This window comes from Acanthochromis polyacanthus, chromosome 24 (assembly GCF_021347895.1).
Source record: "Acanthochromis polyacanthus isolate Apoly-LR-REF ecotype Palm Island chromosome 24, KAUST_Apoly_ChrSc, whole genome shotgun sequence".
NCBI lineage: Eukaryota > Metazoa > Chordata > Actinopteri > Pomacentridae > Acanthochromis > Acanthochromis polyacanthus.
Window position 1 is genome coordinate 1,420,911 of NC_067136.1, and position 16,661 is coordinate 1,437,571.

At 41.1% G+C, this 16,661-nt stretch overlaps 1 protein-coding gene and 1 long non-coding RNA gene across 2 annotated transcripts in view; one reads left to right on the forward strand and one right to left on the reverse strand.

Annotated features, from left to right (window-relative positions):
* The window catches only part of LOC127532611 (Fc receptor-like B), a 70,255-nt gene that overhangs the window by 46,865 nt on the left and 6,729 nt on the right, over positions 1–16,661 (forward strand). The window lies entirely within an intron of this gene.
* On the reverse strand, positions 1,455–4,424 carry LOC127532650 (uncharacterized). The gene is made up of 3 exons (XR_007940182.1): positions 4,303–4,424; positions 4,023–4,178; positions 1,455–2,076 (listed from the first exon to the last, which is right to left on the reverse strand). It is a non-coding gene; the product is annotated as an uncharacterized LOC127532650 (long non-coding RNA).

The following is a 16,661-nucleotide window of genomic DNA, read 5'->3' on the forward strand; positions in this document are numbered from 1 at the left end:
CTGCACAGATCATTAAATATTCGTCGGTAGATTGTTATCAGACCGAGCATAAATGTTCTCGCATTTCCGGACAATTATCGGTTTGAGCGGTACCGTTTCGTAATCGTTTTAAGTCCATAATCTACATAAACAACCTAATCCGTCCTTACATTTACATTACCAACCATTCATGCTCTCACATCCAGCAGATATTGTGTGTTGCGCTGCGGTTCTTTGCAAATGAAAGTTTTTATATGATGTCAGAGATGCAGAGTAAGACAACTGTATGGAGGACAGTCAGAAAAGTTTTCCTGGCTCTGAAACGACTTTTACCATCATTGTGGTTTTCCTGGACATAAACCTGTCAGAACATCAAGAGGAGTTCCACAGGATTACAGGTGAATGATGTAGAGATCTGTTACATTCATTTTAAATCATATTCTGTTAATGACATTGTGCTGCAGCCTCAGACTGGGATTAGTCATTTTCATTTCTTTTAGGATTTCCCAGTGTGATTGGCTGCATAGATGCACACACATCCCCATCACAGCTCCCTCACATCATGAACAGGAAGTCCATTCACAGCATAAATGTGCAGGTAGGCTACAGGTAGACTGACTACTGTTTCTAAATGTTAAAGACTGCATCATAGTTCAACATCTGTCATTCTCTGCACTGTCCAGATCATATGTGATGCTGCATACATCATTTCTAATGTGGAGGCCACGTGGTCTGGGTCTGTTCATGACTCCAGGATTTATGGAGAGTCTAACCTGAGCAACAGACTGCAGCGTGGTCAGCAGCCTAAAGATTTTCACAATAGAATTCTCTTGTCTCCCTCCTTTAATATGCTCTGATGTATCCACTATACATTACAGGAGAGTTTGATGGCCTTCTGCTGGGTGACAGGGGTTACCATGACAACCCAGGCTGATGACCTCATACCCTGACCCTGAACCAGGCCCCCAACAGAACTTCAACCGGGCTCACTGCAGGACCAGAGCCCGGGTGGAGATGACCATAGGCCTGCTGAAAGCCCGGTTCCAGAGCCTACGTCTCCTCAAAAAAAATGTTTCGACATTTTCCAAGCACTTTTCAGTAGTTTAGTGAACTTCTCTTTTTTTGATTTAGGAAAATTCAAAAATGTGAATTTCACCAAGTTAAAAGTTTTGAATATAGCCTTGAAGAAAAAGCAAAAAAAATTTGAGTTGAACTAACTTAAAAAACAGTCAGTTGTTAATGGCATCATACTTAATTAAATAAAGTAAGATGATGTCATACACTCAATCTTATTGATTTAAAAAAAATATTTTGCATGTTTTGAAAGTCTAAATTACTTTATAAAATTAGTATGAAAAAAAGAATAAAATCTGGTACACTGAAGAAAGAAACGTATTTGTGTCCAATATTTATTAATCAAAAGCATTTTCTTCAATTTCACAGTTCTTAACTGTTTAAATACGATTTCTATTTTAAAAACTAAAATAGATCAGAGTAAACTATGACCTGATCTTCAAGTGCTGAACAGAACAGTGTTTTTAGCATATGCACACAGGTCCAAGGGTATGAGAACAATAAAAATGGTTTTGATTTTAAGATTCATATTAGAACACTTCAACAATTTACAGAATACAAATTCTGAACTGCAGCTGATAAAATCTTCACAGTGAAAACATTTGTCATAAACTCCACCTACACCTGCCTACAAGGACAATTAAAAGAACAATTGACTTGTTGGTGGGTGCTCTCCATTCAGCTCCACGGCTGTCTGTAAACCCAGGTATGACGTTGAACAGGAGCTAAAACTGTTCATGGTGGACCAGCTTAGGCAAGAAGCTGCTGTTGGTTTTGGCTGCAGAAAGTCTAGTAAAACAAAGTCTTTAGAAGACCTCAAATGTCTGAGAGTTTGGGTGTATATTCCAGATTTAGGGCATATGTTAATCCGAGGAGTAGGCAGCATACTCTTGCTGGAGTTTCAAGACCAGGAAGCACTGGGACATCCTCGATGAGAATACCAGCAGCATCTGGATCCTGGCAAGTGTAGATTCTCAACCGTTGAGTTTTCAGTTCCTCGTGTATATTTGTCTCTGTTGTTCCCTGTGTGACATACAAAGAGAACACAGTTAGGATGGAATGTCTCATTTGTTGAAATAATAAATAAATTCAATTCAATTTTATTTTATTTACCCCGTTAAACTTCAGTGTACCGCCGGCGGTACACCTACTAATTTGCATAGGAATTTAAAGAATGTCCGACGGCTGCAAACGCGATTATATAAACATTATATGCCGATGGAAAGCTTAGATTCTCATGAATCCGCCGGTATAAACCACTTTCAGATGTGATTACCACAGCGGGTAATATAAACACATTTGTCCGACAAACAACGAATATTCATCCATCCTTTCTCTATACACGGCTTCAACGTACACAGCGCGACTCACATTTCCAGGTTCATTATTACACACAGATGAAAATATTCCACAAAAAACAGCCATAATCCAACCTTTTACATCCAGACGACACAAGCCAGTAAACTATTTTATCCAAAACATGTCCTGAAGTCGGTATAAAATCCACGAATCGGTCGTTTTCAAGGAAATGCACCTCACAATGCGCGTCCAATATTCCCTGTATTTCTCGTCATATTTTTGTTTACAAATAGAATATTAGCAATTTTTTGTTCTGAAAATGGCTGGAATTGACTGAAGCTTAAAGGGTTAAATAGCACCAATTACTGTCAAATTGTCTCAAGACGCTTTACAGAACCCATATGAACCCCCAGAGCAGCCCTAAGGAGACAGTGGCAAGAAAAACACCCTTTAACAGGGAAAAAACCTCAAGTAGAACCTGGTTCTTTATGTGGGGGGAACCACCTGCCTGCTGGCCGGGCGGGTTGAGAGGGTCAGAAGAGGTAGAGAGGTAAAGGGATAGAGGTAGAGGGGTAGAGGGAGGGGAAGATGGAGGGGGAGCAGGAGGGATGGGAGATGAGGAGGAGGATGGGAAACAAGGAACATACAACATACAATAAATAAACAAAAATAAACCAACAAAATAGAAACTAAACTTACTGTCATGTGGAAAGTAAACCCCATCTGTTACGGCCACCAGTATTGGTGTGCCGTTCATTGTGAGGTGGTGTTTTATTAGGGCCTTTGTTTGGGAGTAATTTGTGTGTGGGTTCAGCTGGGGCTTTTTGCAGAGTCTTTGGAACCCCAGCTGCCATCCGTTTCAGCTGATGACACAGAGCTGATGACGACCTGCACTCCAGTCTGGTTCTCCCCGCTCTCCGGCCATCCTGATTGGGCCACCCTCCGGCTCCTCCTCCTCCAACCAACCAGAGGCAGCCAGGCACCACACCTGCTACCTATAAAGTGCCACCATGCCATTAGTCTTGGTGGCTGGTGCTTTGACCAGTCCACCCTGGTGCCTCTTTGCACTGTGGCTCTGTATTGTGGTTCTGTGTGGTCTTTCGGTCTGGAAGCACTTGTGGTGGGTGCTGCAGACAACTTCGACCTTCTGTTGGCTTTAGTTTAGTGTGGAGCCCTACATCTCAGTGGAGACTGAGGCTCCAATTCGTAGTCTGCCAACTGTGTGTAGAAGCCACTTCGGATTTTTGAGCTTTTGTGAACTGTGCTCAGTATGTACACCTATTCAGAGGCACCAGTTTTGTTTAGTTCGTTTGTACACCTTTTGTATTAGTTTTTGTTCCTGGTGGTGGGTGTTGCTTCTGTAGTTCTGTTTGGCTAGGGAGTTTAGTTGTTTTCTTTGCGTTTAGCTCAGTTTCAAACTGTTAGCCTTCGTTATGCTTTATTCCGTTCTTTGTTTTAGCAACACTCGCCAGTCTTGTGTTTTATTGTCACTTTTTGATTCCTTTTACTACTAAGCAATAAATCCCTTAACCTAAACCAACACCATCTGGTTATTTTGTTGCATCCAGCCAGCCCCTAGAGGTTGGATCGTAACACCATCATGTGTGAGTAGTTTGGAGATTTCAGTGTGGTTGTATGTTTTGGGGCTTAATAAACCCCTCTTGTCTTACCTGTATCAGTTCCATCAGCATGTTCTTGATGTTCTGACCCTCTGCTCCTCCCGTTGCATCAAACAGCTGCAGGAGCTTTGGAGTGTACCTGTCCAGCTGGGACATCAATGTTGACTGTAGTGGAACTGCAGTGCACCTACGAACCTCCTCACTGATCTGAAAGACAGCAGGTGTTTGGGACTTTCAGGAGGTGTAAACACAGCCTTTGAATTTTAAGCCATCATTATTACTGTTTAAAATAAGTGTAGGTTCAGGAACAGTAAAATGAGAAATGATTTACCTGGAATGGTTTGAAGAGGGGCGGCCATCTTTCTTTAAATTCTGCCACTCCTGGGGACTGCACAACCACTTCCATTCTACTGTAGCTGTATGTTTTGGCCATCATGTAACTAATACTATAATTTACAGGGCCATCCCATCTGTCAGAACAAAATAAAGAGGTATTACTGTGGGTATAGGTTTGAACAAAAGTCCCACTTTGTAGCAGCAGGTCAACAGAATGCTGAAAATGATTTAACCTATGTTTTCCTGTAAAGCTTTAAAATTTACTATTTAACTTCACCTGACATCCATAAGGGGTGAGGAGACGAATGAACACCTTAAATCTGTGTGTAAATTACAGTATAACACAAAACCAAGTACTGCAATAGCCTCTAACCTGATTTACTTTAGGATAGAAACTGCTGCACCTGATGTTGACACAGAACTTCTGGGTTGTATTTCTCTGATCTGAAGGTCTTCTGAAGAAGCAACAAGAACATCAAAAAGGATTTCAATGCAAAGAAACAACTGATAAAAAATATTATTATATAACAAGTGGATTAAAAGTCTACCAGTGAATCTAAATAAATAATATTGTGAAAAGTTCATTAGTTTAATAATTTGGTTAAAAACATGATCCTTTTATATATTCTATTTTACATAGATATTTTACTGCCCATGTCGATGGGCAGTAAAATATTTCAAGTCTGTGTACATTTTAATGATAATAGGTCATGCAAACCTGACATCCATTATCTCAGATTATTAGAATATTTTAAAATAAAAAAAATTCCACAGACCACACCACCTATGCCTGCCATTCCTGATCCATGGGAGAGCTGTTTTTATCTGCCGTTTAATCATTTTCTTTGCCATAACAGCAATAAGTACTAAGTCTGTGAGTGTGCATGCAGCGCTCAGACACCACCAGTCTGCAGCTGTTCTGCAGCCACAGCGAGAAATGCTCCCGGTTGAAGCCACCAGTCACCATGCACTGCTAGCATTAGCTTCATTATCCGGAGCTCCAAAAACGGTGTTTAACAGAGCCCAAGAAATTGAATCTGTATACCGTAACCAGCCCTAGAAATTGAATCTGTATAACCATGATCCGTACAGAATCGAACAGAAACTACAAACAGCGCTGCTAATGATTAGCTGGCATGTTAGCATTAGCCCCGCGCACAGCTAGCTGCTAGCTGGAATTTCTACAGTAGCAGTAAAAAAAATAAATAAAAAATAACAGTAGCAGTAACAGAATGAAAAATAATTATAATCCCACTAGAAAACGATCATGAAGACGACGCTTGTGGATAATATACAGTAGAAACCTCAATTGTCTACGAAATATACTTTGTAAGGTTAGTCGTTTTTGACTTCACCACATTAAGCAACATTACTGACCTTGTGGCCTACAACACTGGCTAACATAGTGGTAAAACAAGTCAAGCCATGCTTCTGCATTAAAGTCGGGATTGAATATTGCAGCAGGCTCATGTTCATTCGGCTAAAACCTATTTTTGAGCAATGAAAACTGTTACTTACATGTCTGTAGCTTCTCTGTGAAGACCAAGTCAACCGAAGGAAGGCGCCAGTGTTTGAATGATACCCGGACATGTTCGTCCTGCAGGATGCGGACGTGTCCGAAAACTTTAGTTTTAGTAAACTCTCTAACATTGAGTTTGCTTAATTAATTTTTTGAGAAGTTCAGTAAAATCAACTTTAGTATAGAAAATTTTAAGTTAGTTGAATATTCACACTTATTACTTATCTGTAACTTTCAGAACTGCAAAATAAAATTAAAATTGATTTATTAGAGCAGATATGTTTGTAAAATAAAGTAATGTGAACTGCACCACTGAACTACTATTTACAGTGTGTGATATTACTGTGGCATGTGTTGTTCTTCATAATATTACCACTATTAGAGGAGAGCAACACCCTGCCCTACAAACTGAAGACCCAGATGATGAGCCCATCCACCTGCAGCTATCCAGGACAGCAGAGCAGTCAGAGACACCGTATGCAATAATCACTTTAGAGTTTAAGTCACCATCATCACCACCACAGCAAATAAAGACATGATACACATTTCATTTGCTCTTCTTTATTTCCTACAAATAAAAGATAGTTCAGTTCATGTTCCAGTAGTTAACATAATTCTCCTGTGACCATCACCACCTCTAACTTGTGCTCCAGTATTTCAATTTCCAGATCTGCCCTCCTAATCTGTTTTTTGGATTTTTCTCAGCAAATGCAGTTTGTAAATCTGTTTTACTGATAACTGGGAATACATAGAGGACATTAAATTATACAGTTGCACATGAATTCCACAGAATGAAGCTCTGGTGTTTCCTGAACATTCATCTCACTGTGTCAGTCTGTGCAGCGGAAGCTGAGGAACCATCCTGCTGCTGTCCAGCCATGCTCTGTTAAAAAGGATGAGAATGTGCAATACTTCAGTGTAGGCTAAATGTCACACTCTATATTCCACCCAAAGTCTGAATGGGAAGAGAACTATCAGTAACATAGCTCTGTATGCCTTTCTGGATCCCCCTCTGTAAAGGCAGCAGACACAGTTTCATCCTCTTCATCCTAGATCAGTGACATGTTTCAGTACACTTAAACTACCATTTGGATCAATCTGTGGAGTGTTGACGACTGAATATATACATGCATCCATGACCTTATATTTCACCGTTTTACAGGCATCTGCTTTCTTTCTGTTGGCTGAGCAGAAGTCTATGTTAGTTTAAATAGGCTTAATTATTTAACAGGACATGATATGGATGCAGACATTTAGGCTATGTGTGGATAAAACAACTGCACAGTCAAACAGCCACTTAATATTTAGGCTACTTTACAATGTAAAACATGATCAACCTCCATGAGATAATGCCAAGGTCTGACCTAATTGGTAAATGGTTGTATTTATATAGCGCTTTTATCCAAAGCACTTTACATGATACGTCACATTCACCCATTCACACACTGATGGCGGGAGCTGCCATGCAAGGTGCTAACCACAACCCATTAGGAGCAATTAGGGGTTCGGTGTCTTGCTCAGGGACACCTCGACATGAGCACGATGGGCCGAGGATCGAACCGACAACCTTCCAGTTACAAGACAACCACTCTACCCACTGAGCCATGCCGCCCTGACCTGTTTGAACAATGTTTTTATATTTCATCTTAAGCTTCTCCCCCGCGAGATTTCCCCTAAATGAAATAACTTCATATTCTACCATTCAGACAGTTATTCCCTGTAATATTATTACGATTACAAAGGACTACATTTAAACTTACGCATTGATCCGGGCTGTTCTCCACGCCGTCTCTCTCTCTTTTGCAGCTGCAGCGGTGTTGCACTTCTTTCTAAAAACGTGTTCAAACTCGCCATATGAGCGCGTTAAAAACTTCCATTTCAAAAACGCAGCCTTTAGCTTCCCCGTTTCCATGGTGACTCGTCGAATCGGGGTTCCATTGATGCTGTCTTTTCAGAGTTGCGGTGCACGCGCTTAACTCCGGGTCAAACTACTCTGAGTTAATTAACCCAACTCATATCAGCCGTTGTGAAACCGAAAACTCAGAGTTTTCTATCTCAGAGTAGATCAACTCAGAGTTGTGGATGAAACTCAGAGTTTCTTGAACCAGCTTCATGAAACAGGCCCCTGAATTTGAATTGTGTGAAGGACTTGAAAGTGGTTTGGCTTAAAGGTTTGACAGAAGATGACAAAAGATATACCAAAAGTAATATGCCCTCCTTGAACAGTCTAGTTGGGATAGGATCTAAACGACATGTCAATAGTTTGGATGTAGAAACTGTTGAAATTAGTTCAGATGTATAGAAGTGAAGAATTCTAATAATCCATCAGGTCTTACAACCAGTTCTAAAGCAGCTGTACTCCATGATACATCTGTGACATTTGTAGGAAGGGCCAGGTTTATTTTATCTCTAATCATAACTATTTTATGTGTAAAGAAGCTCATGAAGTCGTTACTGGTTAGAGGTAAAGGAATACAAGGTTCAACAGAGCTCTGACTCTTTGTCAGCCTGGCTACAGAGAAACCTAAGGTTGTTTTTGTTTCCCTCTATTAAAGATGAATAATATGTTGTCCTGGCATTACGAAGAGCTTTTTATAAATTACTAGGCTATTTTTTACATAAAGTTCCTCTAAACTAGTGGAATACCACTCCCTTTCCAGCTTTAAAGTCCAGCTGGGAATTATACCAAGGAGCAGGTCTTCTCTGAGAGAACTTTCCTTTTTACATGTGCAACGCTATCAAGAGTTTTACATTGTGAGGCTGCAACATTATTAACAAAATTATTCATTTCTGTAGGGGTAAAATTATAATATTTGGCTTCTATTTTTTCAGTAAATGGTGCTGAAGTAAATAGTGAGGGTATTACTTTCTTAACTTTAGCTATTAAATTGTCAGACAGACATCTACTGTTATAATATTTATTCTTAACTCCTGCACAATCCATTGTTGTAAATTGAAATATTATCTGATACGATATACGAGGGAGAGCTCAGGTGCAGGGAATGAACAGACTTCACATGAATGCAACACCAACTTTATTCACAAACTAAATTTAAGAGCGTACAGATCGGGCTATGAATAAAAACGGAAAGTAAAGCGAAAACCAACGGCTTGAAAAACTATAGCGTTATAAAATAACGAAACTTGGAACCTCTGTAATTCTCCGCGGCTCGGTTGCCGCACTTAGCAGACAAATTAGACACAGCTGTTCCCTACTGAGCAATACTACTAGTCACTTTAATTCTACGGCGGTCTCTAGCAGACCAAACTAACAAACGGCTGCTCTTACGTGAGCAATGCTACGGTTCTCTACGGTTACGGTCTCAACCAACAATACTACGATTACGACAATACTAGTCTTTGCAGGGGATGCTCGGAATGGGTCACAGCTGAACTGGAAACCGGTGGGAACGGCGTGCCGGGTGGAAGATGGCGCAATGACTGCCAGGTGGGTGGTCGCCAGACCAGATAGTCCAATCCTGAAACGAACGGAGGACAGCAGCGGTTAGTGGATGACAGGACTTAAACAGAATCTAAGAACATAGGTAGTGAACCCTACGAGCACTGATTACGATCCAGCAAAGGAGGGTGGGTGGTGTCTCCCTTTATGCAGCCACGGTTGCAGGTGCGCCACCTGTCACGGATCCTGCTGATGAAAGAGATGGTGATCACCTGTCACCCAGCCACAGGAAACACCTAAAAAGGGCATGAGGGAAGGGCACTATCCAGACCTGGCAACAGCCACCCTGACATTATCATAAAATGGTCAGAAAGAAGAGGGTTCTGGGAAAATACTGTTAACTCTTCAATTTCTATGCCATAAGTCAGGACAAGGTCAAGAGTGTGATTAAAACTATGAGTTGGTTTATTTACATGTTGAGAAAACACAATTGAGTCTAATAATGAATTAAAAGCTGTTGTAAGGCTGTCGCTGTCTATGTCAACATGAATGTTAAAGTCACCCACAATAATAACTTTGTCTGAACTGAGCACTAATTCAGATAAAAAGTCTGAGAATTGAGATAAAAACTCAGAATAAGGAGCAGGAGGACGATATATAACAACAAATAAAACTGGTTTCTGAGCTTTCAAATTTGGATGAGAGAGACTAAGAGTGAGATTTTCAAATGAGCTGTAATCAGGTTTAGGCCTCTGGTTCAGTTTTAAACTAGAACGGTAGATTGCTGCTACTCCTCCTCCTCGGCCTGTGATTCCAGGAATATGACAGTTAATATGACTAGGGGGAGTTGATTCGTTTAGGCTAACAAATTCTTCCTGCTGCAACCAGGTTTCAGTCAAACAGAACAAATCAATCTGGTGATCAGTTATCAACTCATTTATTAGTAGAGATTTAGACCAGAGAGATCTAATATTTAACAGACCACATTTAATTTTCCTGTCTCTGTGTTCTGTTGAAATAGAGGTATTAATTTTTATTAAATTTTTGTGGTTACTATTTCTTTTGTATATTTTTGATTTGTTTAATTTATTGAATTTTGGTGGTCGGGGGACAGACACAGTCTCAATAAAGTTAACTGAATTACTGGAGGGTGACAGCTGTGAGGAAACTGCAGAGAGGTGTGTAAGACTACAGCTCTGCATCCTGGTCTTAACTCTGGGTTGTCATGCTTTAGGAGTACTAATAAAATCAGCCATATTCCTAGAAATGAGAGCTGCACCAGCCAAAGTGGGATGGATGCCGTCTCTCCTAATCAGACCAGGTTTTCCCCAAAAAGAGCTCCAATTATCAATAAAGCCCACGTCGTTTGATGGACACCACATAGACAACCAGCGGCGAAACGACGACATGCGGCTAAACATGTCATCGCTGGTCAGATCAGGCAAGGGTCCAGAGAAAACTACAGAGTCCGACATGGTTTTGGCGAAAGTACACACCGATGCCACGCTAATTTTGGTGACCTCCGATTGGCGTAACCGGGTGTCGTTACCGCCGACGTGAATAACAATCTTACTATATTTACGATTATCTTTAGCCAGCAGTTTCAAATTTGCTTCTATGTCGCCCGCTCTGGCCCCTGGGAGGCATTTAACTATGGTCGCTGGTGTCGCTAGCTTCACGTTTCTGACTATAGAGCTGCCAATGATCAGAGTTGGTTTCTCAGCGGGTGTGTGTTTGAGTTGGAAAAACGATTAGAAACGTGGAGCAGTTTGGGGTGAACAGGGACAGAGGACTTGAGCTTAAGACTACATTTCCGACCAACTGTCACCCAGCCACCCTGACTTCCTGGCTGCCCAGGAGCTGCTAGGGAACGGCTAACAGAAGCTACGCTATCAGCTAAGCTACTGCGGTCCACACCGGCTAAGGGGGCCTGCTAACTGCTAGAAGGTTGTTTTCCATGGTGCGGAGCTTCCAATTCAGAGAGCCTCGCCTCCACAGCTACATGTGCATTTATTACACATATTGCTATCATTAAAGGAGGCAGAGGAGTAACTAAACATGTGACACACTGAGCAGGACAGAGAGGAAGAGGGAGAAGCCATGCTAACAGCTAAGTCCTAGGCTAGTGGACCAGAAATGACAGGTTATGTTACAATTAGGTAAAAGACTTTGAGAAGGTGCTTGAAGAAAACGAGTGTATGTCAAGATTCAAATCTTAGCATTACACGCAGAGATTTAATGAATATCAAATGAGATAAGGTGGATAAGCTACGACAGTCAGAGAACACAGCACAGTGCTAAAATGCTAACAGGAAATGACAGAATACGCTCACCGTGACATCAGACGTCAAGCAGTAAGTTCACAACACAAAATGGTGCCCATATACCTCATATTATCAGGATCAGACTCATTTTTTGGACTGTTTTCCATCAGTCAGTTTGTCCTCTTGGTCAGCAGTAACAGCGAGCTAAATATCTAGCTTTTAGTGCTGAGAAAAAGATCACATTAGCATAGCATGGATTAGCAACCCTGTTACTGTGATTAGAGTAGGGTTAGCAAACAATAAATAAAACACGCAATAAAAATGCTCGCATTGATGTGTAAGCTGAGCCAATCAAGCCTTCGATAGTTTATTACCTATTATTGATAGGATGACCATATTCTGTTTCTCTGAAAAGAGGACACACTTCCAGCTCGCACGCGAAAAATTTTCAGCCCCCCCCCCCCACCCCCCCACTATTTTTAGGGGTTTTCTGTGGGTCAGGGGGCTTTCTGTGCTTCAAACTCAGTTAAACAGATATTCTGAATTCCCCAGAAAATAACACTTTACCTGGATATACAGAAAAATAGCCCAAAACACTCACAAACAGTTGCTTTATAAATAATATATTTATTAATTTAAAGCAATTCTCCTCAACAATATAATCAGTCACATACAAATATGGCATGCTCTAGTCTTTAATAGTTATTGACTCAAGTTGTGTAGGAACACATGTATTCAGATGTTTAACAAAATAAGAAATAATCATCTCTCTTAAGTCTGACACTTACACCTTAGTTAGGAAAAGTGAGGTAGAGTACCATTCTTCAAAAATAACCTTCCAATTCTCAATTATGTAAAAATAGAAATAATGCCTCAAAATATTAAACAAAAAGAAAAAAGAGAGGTAGCCTATTCTTCAATGTTCAGTTAGCCCATTCTTCAAAATAATGTGTCTAATGGCAAATGAAAAAAATATAGAAATAAGGCCTCAAGTCAACAGTCCTTTTTTCCTTCTCTTATTAGCTACAGAGACATAAGTCCAGCTTTGCAGACTGTACAGTCTGCCTCCCATTTCATCAGTGAAATGACATTTGTGTTTTGGCATTTTCTTTCGCTTCGAGTGTTCTCTCGCAGTGTGCCTACCTGCCTGTCAGCCTGCGAGGAGTGAGTGAGTGTGGAGCGTTCCGGGGTTCGGCTCAAACTCCGCCTCTCAGAGCGTGTTTCCAAAGGAACCATTCAACGTGAATGATAAATATACTGGTCTGTGACACGCTCAAGCTAGGCAAGATCAAAAACCCGGACATTTGAAGGACTTTATAAACGCCGGCTGGACAGGCCTGACAGCCTCTCAAAAGAGGACATGTCCGGGCAAAAGAGGACGTATGGTCACCCTAATTATTGATCAGTATGGAGCAGAAAATTGTAAAAGAAACAGTAAATGTTTCAAATAAATTTTGAAGCCCAAATGTCCTGCCCCTTGCCCTCAGTATCAGACATGACGCCAAGGAGGATGCTCTTTTAAAGCAGGACAGTGATAATGCTCACACAACTCACTTTTCTAAAGGTCATTTGTTTCATTATGTCATTTACAGTGTCGGTACAATGTTTTGTTGACCCTTTGCGTGTTAAGATGTTGAAATAAATGCTATTACAGAAAATGTGCTCCTGATTATATTTTTTTCAAATCTCATACTGTTATATTAAGGCAGCCAGTGGTTCTACCCGCTGCACAAGGTGCCCTTTTTTCCACTGAGCATCTGCCCCCCAAAATGTGGAAGTTCTGGAGGTCGAGTCAGAGTCCAGACCTCAATCCAAATGAGAATTTACGGTGAGACTAGAAGGTTCTGTCTGAATGAGTCTGTCCACCTCCAGCATCCAGAGTCACAGCCGACCGTCACAAAGAGCACAGAAATTCAGGACTTCTACAGTTTCCACGCCCAGGTAACAACTGTGGGGTTTCTCTGGACCAGTTCAATAACAAACAGCAGACTGAATTTAATCAGTTGGTCTGAATGTGATTAATGTGATATCAGAGCACAATTTAATGAAGTTTGAGAACACTTAAAGATATAACACTTGAAAATAATGATCACATCCTGTTTATTTAAACTCAGATTAAACTGTTTAGACTCGGAATCTGCCTGAAATTACTCATCATTTGTCCAAAATTGATTCTTAAAAATGACTACAATTTATATAAAATGAGCTGGAAATGCTCCAAAGTGACTAAAAGTAGTTAAAAAATGACAATATTAGTCCAAAAGAGTTAAAAATTTGTCCAATACTTGTTCAAATTAATTCAAAAACTGCTAAAAAAGTAACTGAACTGATACCTAAATGAGTCCAAAAAAACCTGAAGAGCAGATCAGTGTTAGAATAAAACTCCAGTTAAAGATGTTTGTTAAAAGGCAGCAGAGGAAAACAGCTGAGCAGCCAGCAGGTGGCAGCACCTCAGCTAAACACGTTGGTCATCGGTTTTAGCAGAACCAGAGCTGTTGCAGTGTGTTTCCTGTTTCTAGAAGCAATGAGGCAGAGGTTATGTTATTTCACTAAATCTACATGTATTTTCACATCATTTTGGACTATTGAAATATCAATACAATAACAATAATAATTACAAGAATTTGAATTGTGATTTTCTCAACCTCTCATTTAAAGATATCAGTGCTTGTTAATAACATTTGTATATATAAACACAAATTAAATACAATATGCATAAATATAAAATAACTTTTATAACTTTGCTGTCTTGCACAAAGTGGATAGTCAAACTGAATAAAAGCACAAATACATTTAAATACATGATTTCTATGTCAATTCATTTTTTTTAACTTTATTATTAGCACAGATTATGAATCAGCACCATGGAGCAAATTCCACCCTATGAAGTATATGTCTGGAAAAGTATGAAATATAAAATCAAGGACTCCAGGAAGAGCAGCCTCAGTTAAACAGTCCAGTGTCTGATGGCTAATATTTTATCTTCCTATGTCCTAAATGAATGCACAGCTTGAATTCTGGCTTTGTGGATAAAGGCTGTACCTCCTTTATTCTGGTCCGTGCATTAATGTTTCCCTTTCAGTTTACCAATGAACAACTGGTCCTGTTTAGCTCCAACAGTCAGCCTGAGTCTCCTACAAACAATCAGCAGGATGACAGTCAGTCAGACATTTTCACTGTTAGTTATCTTTGATTCTTGTCATGATCACAGAACACTTGTTTAATCAGCTACGATCTATCAGTGCTCTTTTTAGTGTCTACACTCTCAGATCACTAGAGCCACCCTCTAGTGATGTCATCATCATCATCATCATCATCATCATCATCATCATCCTCAACAGAAGCTGTTGAATGTCCCCATCAGGTCAAACATAGACTGCTCCCTAACAAAGCTGTGAGGAGTGAACAATGATCTGGTTTGTGGTGATTCCATGTTACAGTCTTTATGAATATCTGCTGCTACAGTTCAACCAGTTTTATTGTCAGGTGTGTTTCTGGATGGTGTTCCAAATTCGTGCTCCATGTGCCCCCTTGGAACTTTGAGCAGCTGCCCCTCCAAAGGTCTCTGTACGGCCCTGGAACTTGAAGATGTACGAAGTGCTGGAGACACTGATGGTCCTTCTTCACCAGTCAGCTGATGTGGAGTGTCCATGTCAGATCCTGTGAGATGCTGACCCCGAGGAACCTGAACCTGTCCACCCTCTCCACCTGTTGATCATCACTGGAGTATAGCTCCTCGGCTGTTTCCTGCTGAAGTCCACAGTGGGATCTTCTGTTTTGCTGACATTCAGCTGGAGGTCATTCAGGTGGTCCTCCAGGTGGCTGATCTCCAATTATGATGAAAGGTTCTATCTGATGGAGATGTCTGCCAGATCTCATCATTGTTGGAGATCAGACTGACCACAGTGATGTCGTCGGGAAACTTCAAGAAGATGTCGTTCTCTCATGTGGCCTCCCAGTCATGGGGGTACAGGGAGGACAGGAGGGGGTTTAGCTCACAGCCTTGGGGGGCTCCAGGGTTGAGGGTGAAGGTTGATGAGGTGTGGCTGCCCACTCAGATCCTCTGTGGTCTGCTGGACAGGAAGCAGAGGACCTGTACAGGAAGAGGTTCAGTCCAAGGTCTCTCAGCTTGGAGTCCAGTCTAGAGGAGACTTTAGTGTTGAATGATGAGTTTTCCACAAAGAGCATCCTAGCATAGTTTATCCTCCTGGTGTCCTGATGGGGGGGCGGTGTGGAGCAGGCAGGGTATGGCCTCATCTGTGGATCTGTTGGGGTGAAAAACAAACTGCAGGAGGTCCAGGATGTCAGGTAGAAAGTAGACACTTTGTCACCACCGATGTCAGGGCTACTGGGTGGTAGATGTTCAGGGAGGACAGGAAGTAAACAGAGGTAGGATGAAGATAACGTAAACACAGATGCTAGCTGGTCAGCACAGACTTTCAGGATGTGTCCAGTAATCCCATCTGGTCCTGCAGTCGACTGGAGTCAAAACAAGCATTGAAGATGTTCAGGTCATCAGGGAGAAAGGTGTAGATGTTCATCTGTGTGGGTGTTACTTTGTACATGGTGATGTTTGTAGTCCCTGCCTCAGTCGTCTGGAGTTGGGTTGCTCCATTTGGGACTCCAGCTTCCTTCCATAGTGCTGTTTAACCTCCTTGATCTCTCTGAGGCAGCCTTGTACTCGTCCATGTTTCCAGGGACCTGGTCCATGTTGTAGACAGCAGCATCATGGAAGGTTTGGTCATCACTGTCCACACACAGACTTCTCCACTGGTATCGTTTCATTTACAAACCAATCCTTGGTCTGCTGCCCACAGATTTATCCTCCTTCATGTCACATAAACAGTTCAACCATAGTCTGTGTTTCCAGGACTTCATTACTTTCACCGTAACCTGAGCTCAGAAAACAGATTTTTCTTCCTCTGCTGCTTCAACCTGGAACTCACTACAGCAGAGTCTGAATCTGTCCAACTGGATTCCCCAAACATTAAACTTAAATACCATGGAAAGATCATTTCTTAGGACTGGTGTTGTTCTCATTGTTTTTACTCTGTAACTTTACTGATTGGTGTCCATCCATTCTGAAGTCTATGTTGTGTTTTGTCATGAACTTATCTGTCTGCAACTCAGTGTTTTATTGTTATATTGTCTAGTACAAGTCTCTTAGTGTG